Below are 12,831 nucleotides of genomic sequence, written 5' to 3' on the forward strand. Positions count from 1 at the left end.
AAAAATTACCATTTTCTGATCCATAACTGTAAGGTAACCGTAAGTGTGAACTTTATTGATATCACATTCCTTTACTATAATTTATTTCTACTTGTGGGTGGTAAAAGTATGTGCGGCCTTTGGGCTGGCGGCAATTTTGGCCGCCTGTTCGGAACCAACAATAGCCGACAGTCTCAGCAGGTCGTACTTGGTATACAAGACGGTCACGGTCATAGCGCTGGCATCGATCCCATCCTTCCGGTTCTGGTACTCGTTGGCCATCAGGTTGATCATCTCGGCGTAGAACTGCGGATAGGCCGGGAGTTGGTAGAACACCAGATGTCGAATGCCCTTTATTCGTGGCCGACGGAAGAAGTGGGACCGCTCGGAGTACAGCATGAAGTGACTGCTCCCATGGAAGAACATGTCCCGGGCTCGGGCTATTTTGGCATCCTTGGAGTACTCACAGATCTGGACGAAGCTGAGTTCCTCTTTTTTGAAGTAGTTTCGCAGCCGGACGTAATCGAAGTAGGAAGGCACGTAGAGCAGGCACCGAGCCATCGTGATGGATCGCAGTTGAGGAAGCAGGACCGTTGTGAAGTGCTGGAACTTCGCGTCGAAAGATTGATCCAGAGAAGTGACTTCGATGCGGTGGAAGGTTTGCGGGACTTGGACGACGACGTGTCGAATGGAGCCGGATTTGACGGGGTTAGCGGTGCGGATTTTCCCTCGGTAGTTGGCACACTTGCTGTTGAAGATGGAACGGAACTCCGGCAGGTCGTGGGAAGCCAACAGAATCGTTTGGCGGTAGAAGCGAGACCACCCGTTGAGGCACCAGTATCGAACACGTGAAAAGTCCGTATGTTCTGTGCTCTGAGGCTGAAGGTGAAGGTGGTCCATCAAATGAACCACGTGATCCCAGTTCTGCGCCATGCAGATTTCGGCCTGGTCCAGGATGAGCAGCTCGATCGACGACAGGAAATCGTAATCTCGCTGGGCTTCGCCTTCCGCTCCGATGGTCATTCGAAGACCCAGAGGGGAAGCCAAGATCAAGTCCGAGTTGTAGTACTTGGTGTACAACTTCATGGAACTCTTGCTGAACGAGATGCCGATGCGGAAGTTGTCGTCCGTGTTGCCGGAGAACAGTCGTTCGTAGTCCTCCGGCTTGGGGTTGTGCTTCGGGAAGTAGAGAGTGTCCCCACCGTATTCCGTTTGGAATCGATTGTAGTTCGTAACGGCTTTTGCTTCATCCCCGGCGAATTGTTTCTTGAGCGTTTCGACGATCTTCAACGCTGCGCTTCTGAAAGGCACCACAATGAGGACTTTAGGGCGGACCAGCCCTTGATCCCGATACTCCTGAGCGGAACTTACAGCCTTCTTAACCTTCTTCTTCTGCTTTTTACTGTTGGCGGCCTCGGCCAGCTTCAAATTGTGGTGCAGGATCTTCGACGTGGACTTCATGATGTGATTCAACGCGTGCAGACAGTACACGAACCGAAGCGATTCACCGTTATCCAGGGTCCTCGACGGATAATAAAGGTCTTGGTAGTTGTTGAAGATTGAGAAACATTCCGCTTGTAGTTCCGTAAAGACCGGTTCTTCCAGATGGCGTTGAATCCTTTCTTTGAGGAAGAGTTTCTTCGGGTCCAACTCGCTCAAGCTCAAAGCTTTGGGAATCGTTCCTTCAGGAGCGTAGGTTTCCTCGTCCTCTAGCAGTGCCGTTTTCTTAGCTTCCTTACTTCGATCCTTGGGAATCTCGATCATCAGCTGGCCCAGCTTTTTAAACTTCAGGGTGGCCTTCTGGACCACAACCGGACTTGCGGAAACCGATTCCAACAGCTGTGGGCTTATGTTGTGACTAATGTGAGCCATATACGGATCCCCTTCGATGCCTTCCTCGTCTTCTGAATCGTTCCCTGAGTCTTCGCCATCGACATCCTCCTCTGATTCTTCCTCTACATCCTCATCTGAATTAACTTCCATTCCATCATCATCTCCCTCGATTGCCTCCTCAATTTCCTCATCTTCCTCACTCTCATCCTCCTGCTCCTCCTCTTCCTCCTCGCTCTCACTTTCCTCACTCTCTATGGCCTCCTCCCGTTTTCCCGCCCCTTTCCGGCCACTGTTCAACGTCTTCACCAGCATCTCGAAGTCATCCTCCCGTTCCTCCACTTCATCATCCTCCTCCCCTTCGCTCACCATTTCCCGTTCCTCCACCGACGCATTCATCTTCTGCTTATATTTCCGCTCGGCTTCCTGCTGCCGTTTGAGCGCTTCCATGGCCTCCTTGCTGCGTTCCATGTGTCGGAGGTTCTTCCGAAAGCGGGAAACCGGTGCCTTTTGGGCCTGCTCTCGGCGGCGCTGTTTCTTCATCGCTGCGGAAATGGGCTGCTGGCCGGAGCGGCCGCCCTTTTTGCCACGGTGCTGATGCTGGTTGCGTGGCTTGTTGGCCATCGTGGTTCCAGAGCCGGATAATCGCCTGTTACCGGTAGATTGGATCCGATTTTGATTCGTTCCGAACGAGGCGATATGAAAACAAACTGCACGTTGTGTTCAAAACTCACAAAACTGTCAAGGGCGCGAGGGATGCTCAAAAATTAACGCTTGGAAGGTATAATTCTGCTCGAAGGCCTTTTGGCGAGCACAGTGAAAAATATTGAGATTCTGGCACAATTTAAGGGGGCAGGATCCGTCATTGATTTCGGAATTTCCAAAAGCATTTTTTTCGTTCAAAATGATGAAAATTTACAGGAAAATGTGTTCACTATATTCTGTTCTCCAATCGAAACACAGTAAACACATTTTCATCAAAAAAATTTTAATTTTGAACAGAAGAACTGCTTTTGAAATTTCGATGATGACGACGATGACGGAGCGTTGATCGTTAAGGCGAAGTAGACCGTCATTGAAATTTGTACTGGACATCGATGATTGTGACTAATTCGGCTAAAGTTTGCAAATTAATAAAAATCTTTTGGTTTTGCACTGACATAGCTGAAAAAGAATCGGCATACTTTCAGTATGTAATTGGTTCCTAACATTACTAATCCTTTATAAGAGAGATTCGCGGAAGCTGACATTTCTGTCAAAGGGTGAGCCAATCGAGCAGCGAGAGCTGTCAAAGCGTGAGTCAAACGAACATACGTTATGTTTGTTTTGGACTTTTCTTGAGGAGTAATGTAATCCGCTTGAAATTATTTCGGTGCAAAATGTTTTTTCATAGAGCAAAATAATATGGAAAATTTTGCTTTTTTGAATTTCTGTTTCAATAGGGTCCTAAAGGCCTGTACCAATTTTAGTGCCAAACGCTTAAGTTTAGGCCAAAACACATGTTTACTCAATTTTTTAATGTTTTTCTTTTGTTTGAGTCCAAAAAACATTTTTTTAGATTTCGTCACACTCCTTGGCTTAAACTTAAATTTCGGGTGTATTTTGCTTTCCGTGTCCCTTCCGAAATGTCAGATAGGAACAACCCCAGTGTTAAAACTAAAAGCCCTGTGATGTTTTTGTCGATTGAGCGAACGTCAAACATGATCAAAAGTGTCAAGGTTCATTTATGGCCCCAATTTTTAAATTAAAGTTTAAATATGATATAGCCGTCATTTGAGCGGGAAAAATTGCTAAAATAGTTTCAGTAACATGCTCTTTCGTGTCATTAAATAAAAACAAGATTTTATTCAACATTTTAGGACCCAATTGCGCCAGTAGAAGCATTAACCTAAGAATGCTAATGTCGCTGCTGTTCGTGTGACCAACATCTAGTTTGCTGCGATGTGACAGCGTGAGTACCGGGCCTCAAAGTGTCAAAGGCCAAAGCAAAACATTCTCTGTTGCGTGGGATCGATCAATTAATGAAAAATCAGTGGGGGTTGTGTACAAGACACGACCGCATGACGTTAACTATTTGAATTTAAGTCAATTGTCATATTAGCAACCTTCTAGAATGTAACGGTTTGTGAATTTAAGAACAGTGAGAAGCTCTTTGTTCGGAAAAGTGCTCCAGTCATCGATATCGTCATCGCCAACGTAAATTTCAATTTGTCGTATTGTCAATTATTCTTCTTCTTGGCATAACGTCCCCACTGTGACAGAGCCTACTTCTCAGCTTAGTGTTCAATGAGCACTTCCACAGTTATTAACTAAGATCTTTCTTTGCCAAAGTTGCCATTTTCGCATTCGTACATCGTGTGGCAGGTACGATGATACTTTATGCCCAGAGAAATTAAGAAAATTTCCATTACGAAACTACCGACCGGGAATCAAACCCAGACACATTCAGCATGACTTTGCTTTGTAGCCGCGGACTCTTACCACTCGGCGAAGGAAGGCTCCTATTTGCAATTTTTCATAACATATCAGATATTGTATGATGTTACGAGAAGAATGAAGTGATTATAGCAAGTATGTGGTATTAGGAAATATTACACAATTAACTCTTTAGTACACATTTGTTGGCCCTGGAAAGGGCCGATTGAATTGTTAAATTCGAGTAACACAGACATATTTTGACAGCACACAGACTAAAATTATCCTCGCCCGAAGAGATTTGCGGTGGCGATGACGATGAACGCTTCTACAGGCGGCTTTGGCTGATTTTCTTCAGTCATCTCGTACAAATCTTGCATTAGCGCACACTGATTCCTGCAGGTCCAATTTTCAAAGCGCGAGCCAATCTAGAAATCTTGTTCGATTTCACAAACCAGACGCTGGATTGGCAACTTAAAAATCTACATCTCAGCAGGCTTCTGGCAGCGAGGTACTCCTCGCTGAGCAGGTTCGGAGCACTTACCAGCTCGAAAGCGAAAATGGAATGAAACCGAATCTGACGTAGAAAGCATGTTTTGTTACCTTAGAATAGCAAATGATGCTCCTCCCTTTCGTGTTCTTCTCTTTCTGATAGTCCAAACTGGGAAATGGGCATGTGCCAATGATGTGTTGGGCTGAGAATTACTTGAAAATCTCAGAAAATGCTAATGCGTAAGAAATAAATGATTTGTCGGAAGGGTTGACATTTACTAAATATTCAATAATTAGCTATTGATAACCATTAGTTTTATTTATTATGAAGGTAAATTTCTGATCCATTATTACAATTGCCAGAATTATTACAATCTACTTCAAGATTATGAAACTGAGTTTAGTACAATACCATTAAATTCCACTAGAGTTTGTATCCTTTGACAGATACGCGTATTTCGACCTCAACTGTAAGGCCGTCTTCTGTGTCGTGTACTACGACTGTGCAATTTTGTTACATGTGATAATTTTCGTCATCGAAGTTGTCCCATAAAATATGGGAAAACAAAGACGCTGTTTGAAATGTCACTCTATTTTACAATCTTTGTGAAATGTTGAGTACTCATCCCAACGGCACTGCAGCAGCGTCCTCGAAAGCATCCTCAAATTGCCGTATTGTCAATTATTCGTAATAAATCAGTTATTGATGTCCGCGCAAGCTGAAAACAATTCTGGCTGGCGACTGCTTGGAACGCAAAAAGTTTGGAAGGCTAGTTGGGCAGAATACGATGCACGCCAACTTCGTCGCTTGAATCAACAAAAAAACGCAGATAAGGCAAGGAAACGTCGCAAGCGAAACGCAGTGCGAATATCAAATACCAATTCATACAACTCAATCCGCAACAACAACAACAACAACAACAATGGAAACAACAATGACGACAGATCCCGGAACAAATATAAAGGGATACTCAACAACAATAAAACGGTCTTCAATAAAACCAACAAAGGCAGCAAACCCACATGTAAAAAAAAAAAAAAAAAAAAAAAAAAAAAAAAAAAAAAAAAAAAAAAAAAAAAAAAAAAAAATGATGCTATGAGATGAATAAAGAGATGTGGTAAACACATAAGGGAATATTACACAGTCAACTCTTTAAAACACATTTGTTGGCTCTGGAAAGGGCCGATTGAATTGTTGAATTTGCGTAACACGGACACATTTTGACGGCGCACTGGTTGCAATCCTCCTCGCCCGATGAGATTTGCGGTGCGGATGACGATTTGCGCTTCAACAAGCGGCTTTGGTCGATTTTCTTCAGCCATCTCGTACAAACAGCTTGCCTCTGGTAGCGAGGAGCTGAGCAGGTTTGGAGGAGCTCTTACCAGCTCGAAAGCGAAAACAGAATGAAACCGAATTCAACGAAGAAGGGATGCTTTATGCCCTTAGAATAGCAGGTGATGCTCCTCCTTTCAAATTCTTCGTTTTCTTATCTGGGAAATAGGCTATATGAAACTGATGTCTTGGTAAGGGATGTACAAGATGAGCATTATGCTGTTATTGCATCCCGACGGCACTGCAGCAGCGTCCTCGGAAACATCCTCAAATTGCCGTATTGTCAATTATTCGTAATAAATCAATTATTGTATGATGTTATGAGATGAATTAAGAGATTATAGCAAGTATGTGGTAAACACATTAGGGAATATTACACAAATAACTCTTTAAAACACATTTGTTAGCTCTGAAAAGGGCCGATTGAATTGTTGAATTTGCGTAACACGGACACATTTTGACGGCGCACTGGTTGCAATCCTCCTCACCCGATGAGATTTGCGGTGCGGATGACGATTTGCGCTTCAACAAGCGGCTTTGGTCAATTTTCTTCACCCATCTCGTACAAACTTACCGCCTTTGCGCCCCGATTCCTGCAGGGCCAATTCTGGAAGCGCGAATCCATTTGAGTGATTTCACAATCCGGACGCTGGTGTTCTGCAACAACTTGCCTCTGGTAGCGAGGAGCTGACGGCACACTGGTAGAAATCCTCCTCGCCCGATGAGGTTTGCGGTGGCGATGACGATGGGCGCTTCAACAAGCGGCTTCAGTCACGGCGGCGTGTTGTTGTTCCATTCGCGTCCCATTGAAAACTGAGCTGAGAATGCGAAAGGCACTCGAGACTTGCTCGCCAACCATATTCACAGTCTGACGGCAAAAAGAAGAATGAGCGAAGAAGCAGGAATCGGTCTGCTTTTGTAGTGCGAAGCGGAACGCAAAAGAAGCGTGGAAAACTGCTTGCACGTGATTGGTGGCGTAAGAAAGGGGTCGACATTTTCCCAATTTTCAGTAGTTTATTGTCAATAATCAATAGTTTTCTCCATTCGAGGAAATTGATGTATACATTTCCGACCGATTGGTGTAGGCTGACCATAAGCCAACCAGATAAAAACGGGACAATTAAAAAACAAAAACGGGACAATTTTAAAAGACATAGATTATGCGATTGTGCTACTTTTCCCCGAATGGCCAGTTTCTCCGAATGACCCGTTCCCTTGTAAAGCAATGCAACTCAAAAAAGTGCAATAATAGTCTTTACCCGAGCAGGCGAAAAAAGCTAAGTAATACCAAATTTTGATATGGACATACAAAAGTGATATTAACTTGAAAGATATAAGAGATAAAAGATCCGAAAATAATATCTTAAATTTACTCCTGAAATACTATTAGCATATCATATTTAGCTTTTATAAGATCTCACCAATATCAGCGAGCTATTCTTTAGATCTGTCGACATCAAATTTAGCTGTGGCTCAGAAGTTCCAGGAAAAAAATGATATTATCTTCAGATCTTTTATCTCTTATGTCAATCAAATCAAATCTCGATTTAATGGAAATCCACCAAAATTTGGCATAAATATGAGTAAAGAAACATAAAAAGTTAAGCAGAAGCATGTACGGATCAAGTTTAATGTTTAATTCCCTACATTTAACTCTGTTTGAGAAACTAATAATAGACCATTTCCGTCAGACCTTACCCCCTATTTTTATATTTTCCTTCGAAAGACGATTATTTTTAATGATTATTGACGCTTTCAGATCTAATTTATATGCACTCCTGATTTTATTGTAAATTTTTGAAAATTCGAGAATTTTCCACATTTTGAGTAGTGCGGCACAGTTGTTTCAACCCTGTGGGTGAACAAAGTGGAGATTTTCCCACAACTTTCAAAACCCCTGCGCTGAGTGTTTGTAGATATGACGAAATGTCAATGTCAAATCAAGCACACGAGACGACACGACAAAATGGAGAAATCTGAGAGAAATCTGAGGTCCGATGGGCAAGCTTCGTTGTAAATGAAGCCCATCCTTTACTATTGTACTTATAACAAAAACTTTTACCGGAAGACGACTGCTAATAGACCGTTTTAAGCTTAGCAAGTGATGGAATTCTCCTTGGAAGCATTTCTGCAACGTAGCGGAACGTTTTCTACAAGAGGGGCATATTGGCCGGTTTGTTTTGAAACGTCAAGAATTTGACCGTTTGCAGATTTTTCGGGGAGACCTACGAGAGTGGTAAAATGGGGAAGTATGTATAATCCATTGGTCATATGGTTCCGGAACAGCTTGACGACATAAGCAGCAGATATCAAACGGTAGGGTAAACAGGTATAGGCCCCCCTAAGGAAAAACTGCTCTATCGCAGTGGCAAATCCATTACTTATACATTTTTTGGTGTCAAAGTGTTATTTACTTAGTTAATCATGCTTTGCATGCAACTTTCTCTTGTCAGGTAGCTTCTAAAGCTAGTACAAGACGTTATTTGCAAACGGTCCAATTCTTGACGTTTCAAAACAAACCGGCCAATATGCCCCTCTTGTAGAAAACGTTCCGCAGCGTTGCAGAAATGCTTCCAAGGAGAATTCCATCACTTGCTAAGCTTAAAACGGTCTATTAGCAGTCGTCTTCCGGTAAAAGTTTTTATTATAAGTACAATAGTAAAGGATGGGCTTCATTTACAACGAAGCTTGCCCATCGGACCTCAGATTTCTCCATTTTGTCGTGTCGTCTCGTGTGCTTGATTTGACATTGACATTTCGTCATATCTACAAACACTCAGCGCAGGGGTTTTGAAAGTTGTGGGAAAATCTCCACTTTGTTTACCCACAGGGTTGAAACAACTGTGCCGCACTACTCAAAATGTGGAAAATTCTCGAATTTTCAAAAATTTACAATAAAATCAGGAGTGCATATAAATTAGATCTGAAAGCGTCAATAATCATTAAAAATAATCGTCTTTTGAAGAAAAATATAAAAATAGGGGGTAAGGTCTGACGGAAATGGTCTATTGCTTGGAAAATAGATGAGTAAGACAATAAACTCTGAAATATTTCAAAAAACAGTTTGTTATGTTGTTATTTTTATTGTTTCAACACCAGTATGAAAATTATGTGCCAATTCTTCATTTCCGAAAATACGGGACAAGTCGAGCATTTTCCATCAAACGAAGGGACAGCCCATCGAGGGGAAGAAAATGGTACTGTCCCGTCAAATACGGTACGTATGGTCAGCCTAGATTGGTGGGAAAATATTGAAAATCTATCGATAAATTACTGAGTTATTAGCGTTCAAAATCTTACATAATTTCGTGACGGCCGCAAAATTTTAGATTTTCAATTGACACCCAGTATATTGCCGTAAGACGTAGTTAACGTCAAAATAACAATTAAAGGTAATAATTAGTTAAATCAATTTTGTGACAACAGCGCCATTAGCGTTCTACTACTAATATTTCTATTATTGCGCCCTTCTGCACAAAAGAGTTTTGCGGTACATTTTCCAAAGGAAAACTATTAGGTTTTGCGAAAAATTAATATTATGCGCTGGTAAAATCACTTCGTCGCCCAGAGCAGCAGGAACAACCCGCTTGGGCAAGCTAGATGTAAGGAGAAGCCGAAGGTAAGTGTTCTCACAAACCATTGTCGATAGGATACCACCCAAATCTTCGAAGACAACATCAAAAGAAAAATCTATCTTCTAGGTATCGTATTGGGCCAGAGGATGAACCGTCTTTGCAGATACTTTCGTTCGTATGGGAAGGTGTCGGATATTCAGACGGTGGCAACTTTTAAACCCCATAGCGGCGAAAGTATGTTACGATTTTTATTACTCTTTTGTTTATTTGGTGTAGTGTGATGAGCAGCGAACAGAATAAAGGACTACGCTCACCGCACTATGTATTATCTAGCAAGGCTAAGTAGAATTTATGTACCAAAGTATTCCAACATAATTCGTCGCACAATACCATGTTTTCTACCTCTCAGTTTAGGGTAAATAATGCAGGCGCCTTGAATTAACACTCATAGTAACTGATGGAAAAAATATGATAAAATTTATGTAAAAATCTTTGAACATAAACTCAAATTTCATCAAGAGCCCTGAATTGAAAAGGAAATTCAAATTAGCCCTTTTATCATCGTTGTTTGGTGTGGGAGGAAATGGGCGAAATTGCACACAAAGAAAAAAAAAACAATCAAAATTCAATTACGCCCATTCGTTTTTCATAATTTATTTCATGTGAATTTTGAAAAAAAGGAAATTTTATGAACTTTCTGGCAATTACGATGCAAAATGATGTCAGCCCAGCTTCTAACTCAATTTGCTATTTTTTGTTAGTTTCGCCCTTTTGAATAAAGTATCCAGAGTTGCTTGGTTTCGAACTGCCTGCATCGCTCGGCACACCGTATCCACCTGCCATAATCGGAATTGGCTTGTTTAGGGGTATCCATTTTTTTACATATTCTGAATGTACGTTAAAAATTAAACTAGAATCCAAAGTTTCACAATTTTCCGTTACCTGGAACTATTTTTAAAACACATTTGAAATTAGTATGGAAATCACTTTTGAATCACCCCTCGGCAAATTTTATTTCGGGACGAACTGTCATTGTGTAAATTGAAATGTCATTGATTCGACGGATTGAAATCTTTTTTAATCATTTATAATATCAACATTGAGATATTGAAGTGCAATAAAATCGTGTTATACTTAGAAAGATGAGCTCTTTCGATCAAGCTGGAACAAACAGTGAATTTTTCTTCACTAAACAACCCAATTGAAACGTTAAATTCACCAGCAGGAGCAGTAAGGTTCTCTTCTGTGTATCCGTTAATGGAATCGGCCATATCTTATCCTTTCTCCCGGAAGATTTTCAACTACGCTCACTAACTGCTTTGTAAACAAATAAATAACAAGTTTTCACTCTACCGCACAGAAGTAGCAATCGAATGAAAACAAAAACAAAGTCGAGTGGGCAGGGATGGAGTCGCTTTATCAAAATACAGTTGCACCAAGAGTAACCCAGTGTCTTTGAATGCGAGCTTGATGACACTTTCGTACCGTAAACTTTTTTGAATTTTTATAGTGTTTAAGCTTCAAAATATCAAAACTTTTATATTGTCAATTAGTACACTACTAAGTACTGTAACTGTTAGCGAATGCCTTGAATTACATATTTCTACCGTTTTTGTGGTACGAGGATCGTTTTTCAGTATAAATTTCATGCAATCCAACGTTTAATATGATTTTCACCTCCAGTAAACAAAGCAATACACAAACAATACCCAGACCTTTGCCAAAATCTTCTGTTGTATACCTGAGGTCAACAAATGGCGGAATAAATCATAAATATTCAACTCACACGGAGAGGCGAAACTACCTAAAATTAACTCTTTTGTATTCATCTTGACAGCTAAGTGGAATGATTCAAAATTGAGTGTTTCGCAAAGTATCCAAAATTGAGTCATTCCACGAAGAGTTCGTTTTAAGTAAAAACTAACTGTTCCTGTAACAGTGAATTTTGAGGTAAAACTACTCAAAGTAAGGTCTTTTGCAATGCCAAATTGTTCAGAAAATTTGATCGTGATTTTTCTTAAACCGTAAATGCTGCATAAACTTACTCATATAAAATATTTTTTTTATTTTTTTACTTTTATATACAGTCACAATCACATAATCAATTTACAATTAAATTCAGAAAAAAAACCTGCCGTCCGCATCCCGGTACCCGTTCCGGCGATGAATCTGTGGGTGCGATTAGTCTTCCCGCGATTCCTCCTGCTCCTTTGGTGCAGCTGTTATATGAAGGTTGTCCTAACACAATAAATATAATTAAGCTTGATTATCTAATAGAATATTGCACTGATTCTTATCTGTGAATTTGTAGTTTTTCGGGTTTCGAATCCGTTCTATTAACCGATGGCGTTTCCGGGTCGTCTTTCTGATGGTGCAGTTTATTTTCATACAATAACGCTCGTACACGATTCAGCTAAATGTTAATGATGAAAAAGGTTTTAGAAAAAGACCGCAGTAATATAAAAACAGTGAAACTTACCGGAATATTTCAACAACCTCTCTTACTAAACTTGGAGCCGTTTAATTTTTTCATCCAAAATCGAGTCTGGTTTTAACTCTTCATTTTGGGTACTTCCATACAACAAGAACTAAACAACAAAAATCATCGAAAATAATAACTTTCAAATAACTCAAAACTGAGTTATTTCGGTAGTACTCTGAGAATAAGTTAAAAGCACCTAAAACCAAGAATAGAAAAGTACTTATTTCAAAAGTGTTGGCAGAGTACTTCATTTTAGGTACTTTTTATCTCATCTTTGGGTTGTTTCGCCTCTCCGTGCAATGCTGAACGAAACGACAATTCGGTTACATGTTGAAGTGTTGCAAGTTTCACCCCTGTTGCAAGTTACTCCGTTTGACGGTAACTAATGACTTTTACCAACCTTGCGTTTATATTTTGAGAGCTTGCTCAGGAATGTAATGGAAAGTAATGCGCTGTATAGATCATCTGATGATCTATATACAGCGCACTACTTCCGACATTAGGTATTCATAATATGCTGGGAAAACAGCGCTAGTACAAAAGCAGAAGGCGTTATTCGGTTTAGTGCTAGAAGGGGTATAGTGTTTTTAGAATGGATCATTGAAGGTACCTCTTTCGGCACTCACCGCATCATAACAAAGGCGCCACCGTATATGGGATTTCACATTTGGGTTTATTCTACGACTGGCGTGAGGTGAGACTTGTCGGTGTCGTATAGCGAGGGG

At 40.9% G+C, this 12,831-nt stretch overlaps 1 pseudogene; it reads right to left on the reverse strand.

Moving 5' to 3' along the window:
• Positions 1-87: 87 nt before the first annotated feature.
• Positions 88-2,433, reverse strand: LOC5569567 (annotated as a pseudogene).
• Positions 2,434-12,831: the final 10,398 nt, after the last annotated feature.

This window comes from Aedes aegypti, chromosome 1, assembly GCF_002204515.2.
Source record: "Aedes aegypti strain LVP_AGWG chromosome 1, AaegL5.0 Primary Assembly, whole genome shotgun sequence".
NCBI lineage: Eukaryota > Metazoa > Arthropoda > Insecta > Diptera > Culicidae > Aedes > Aedes aegypti.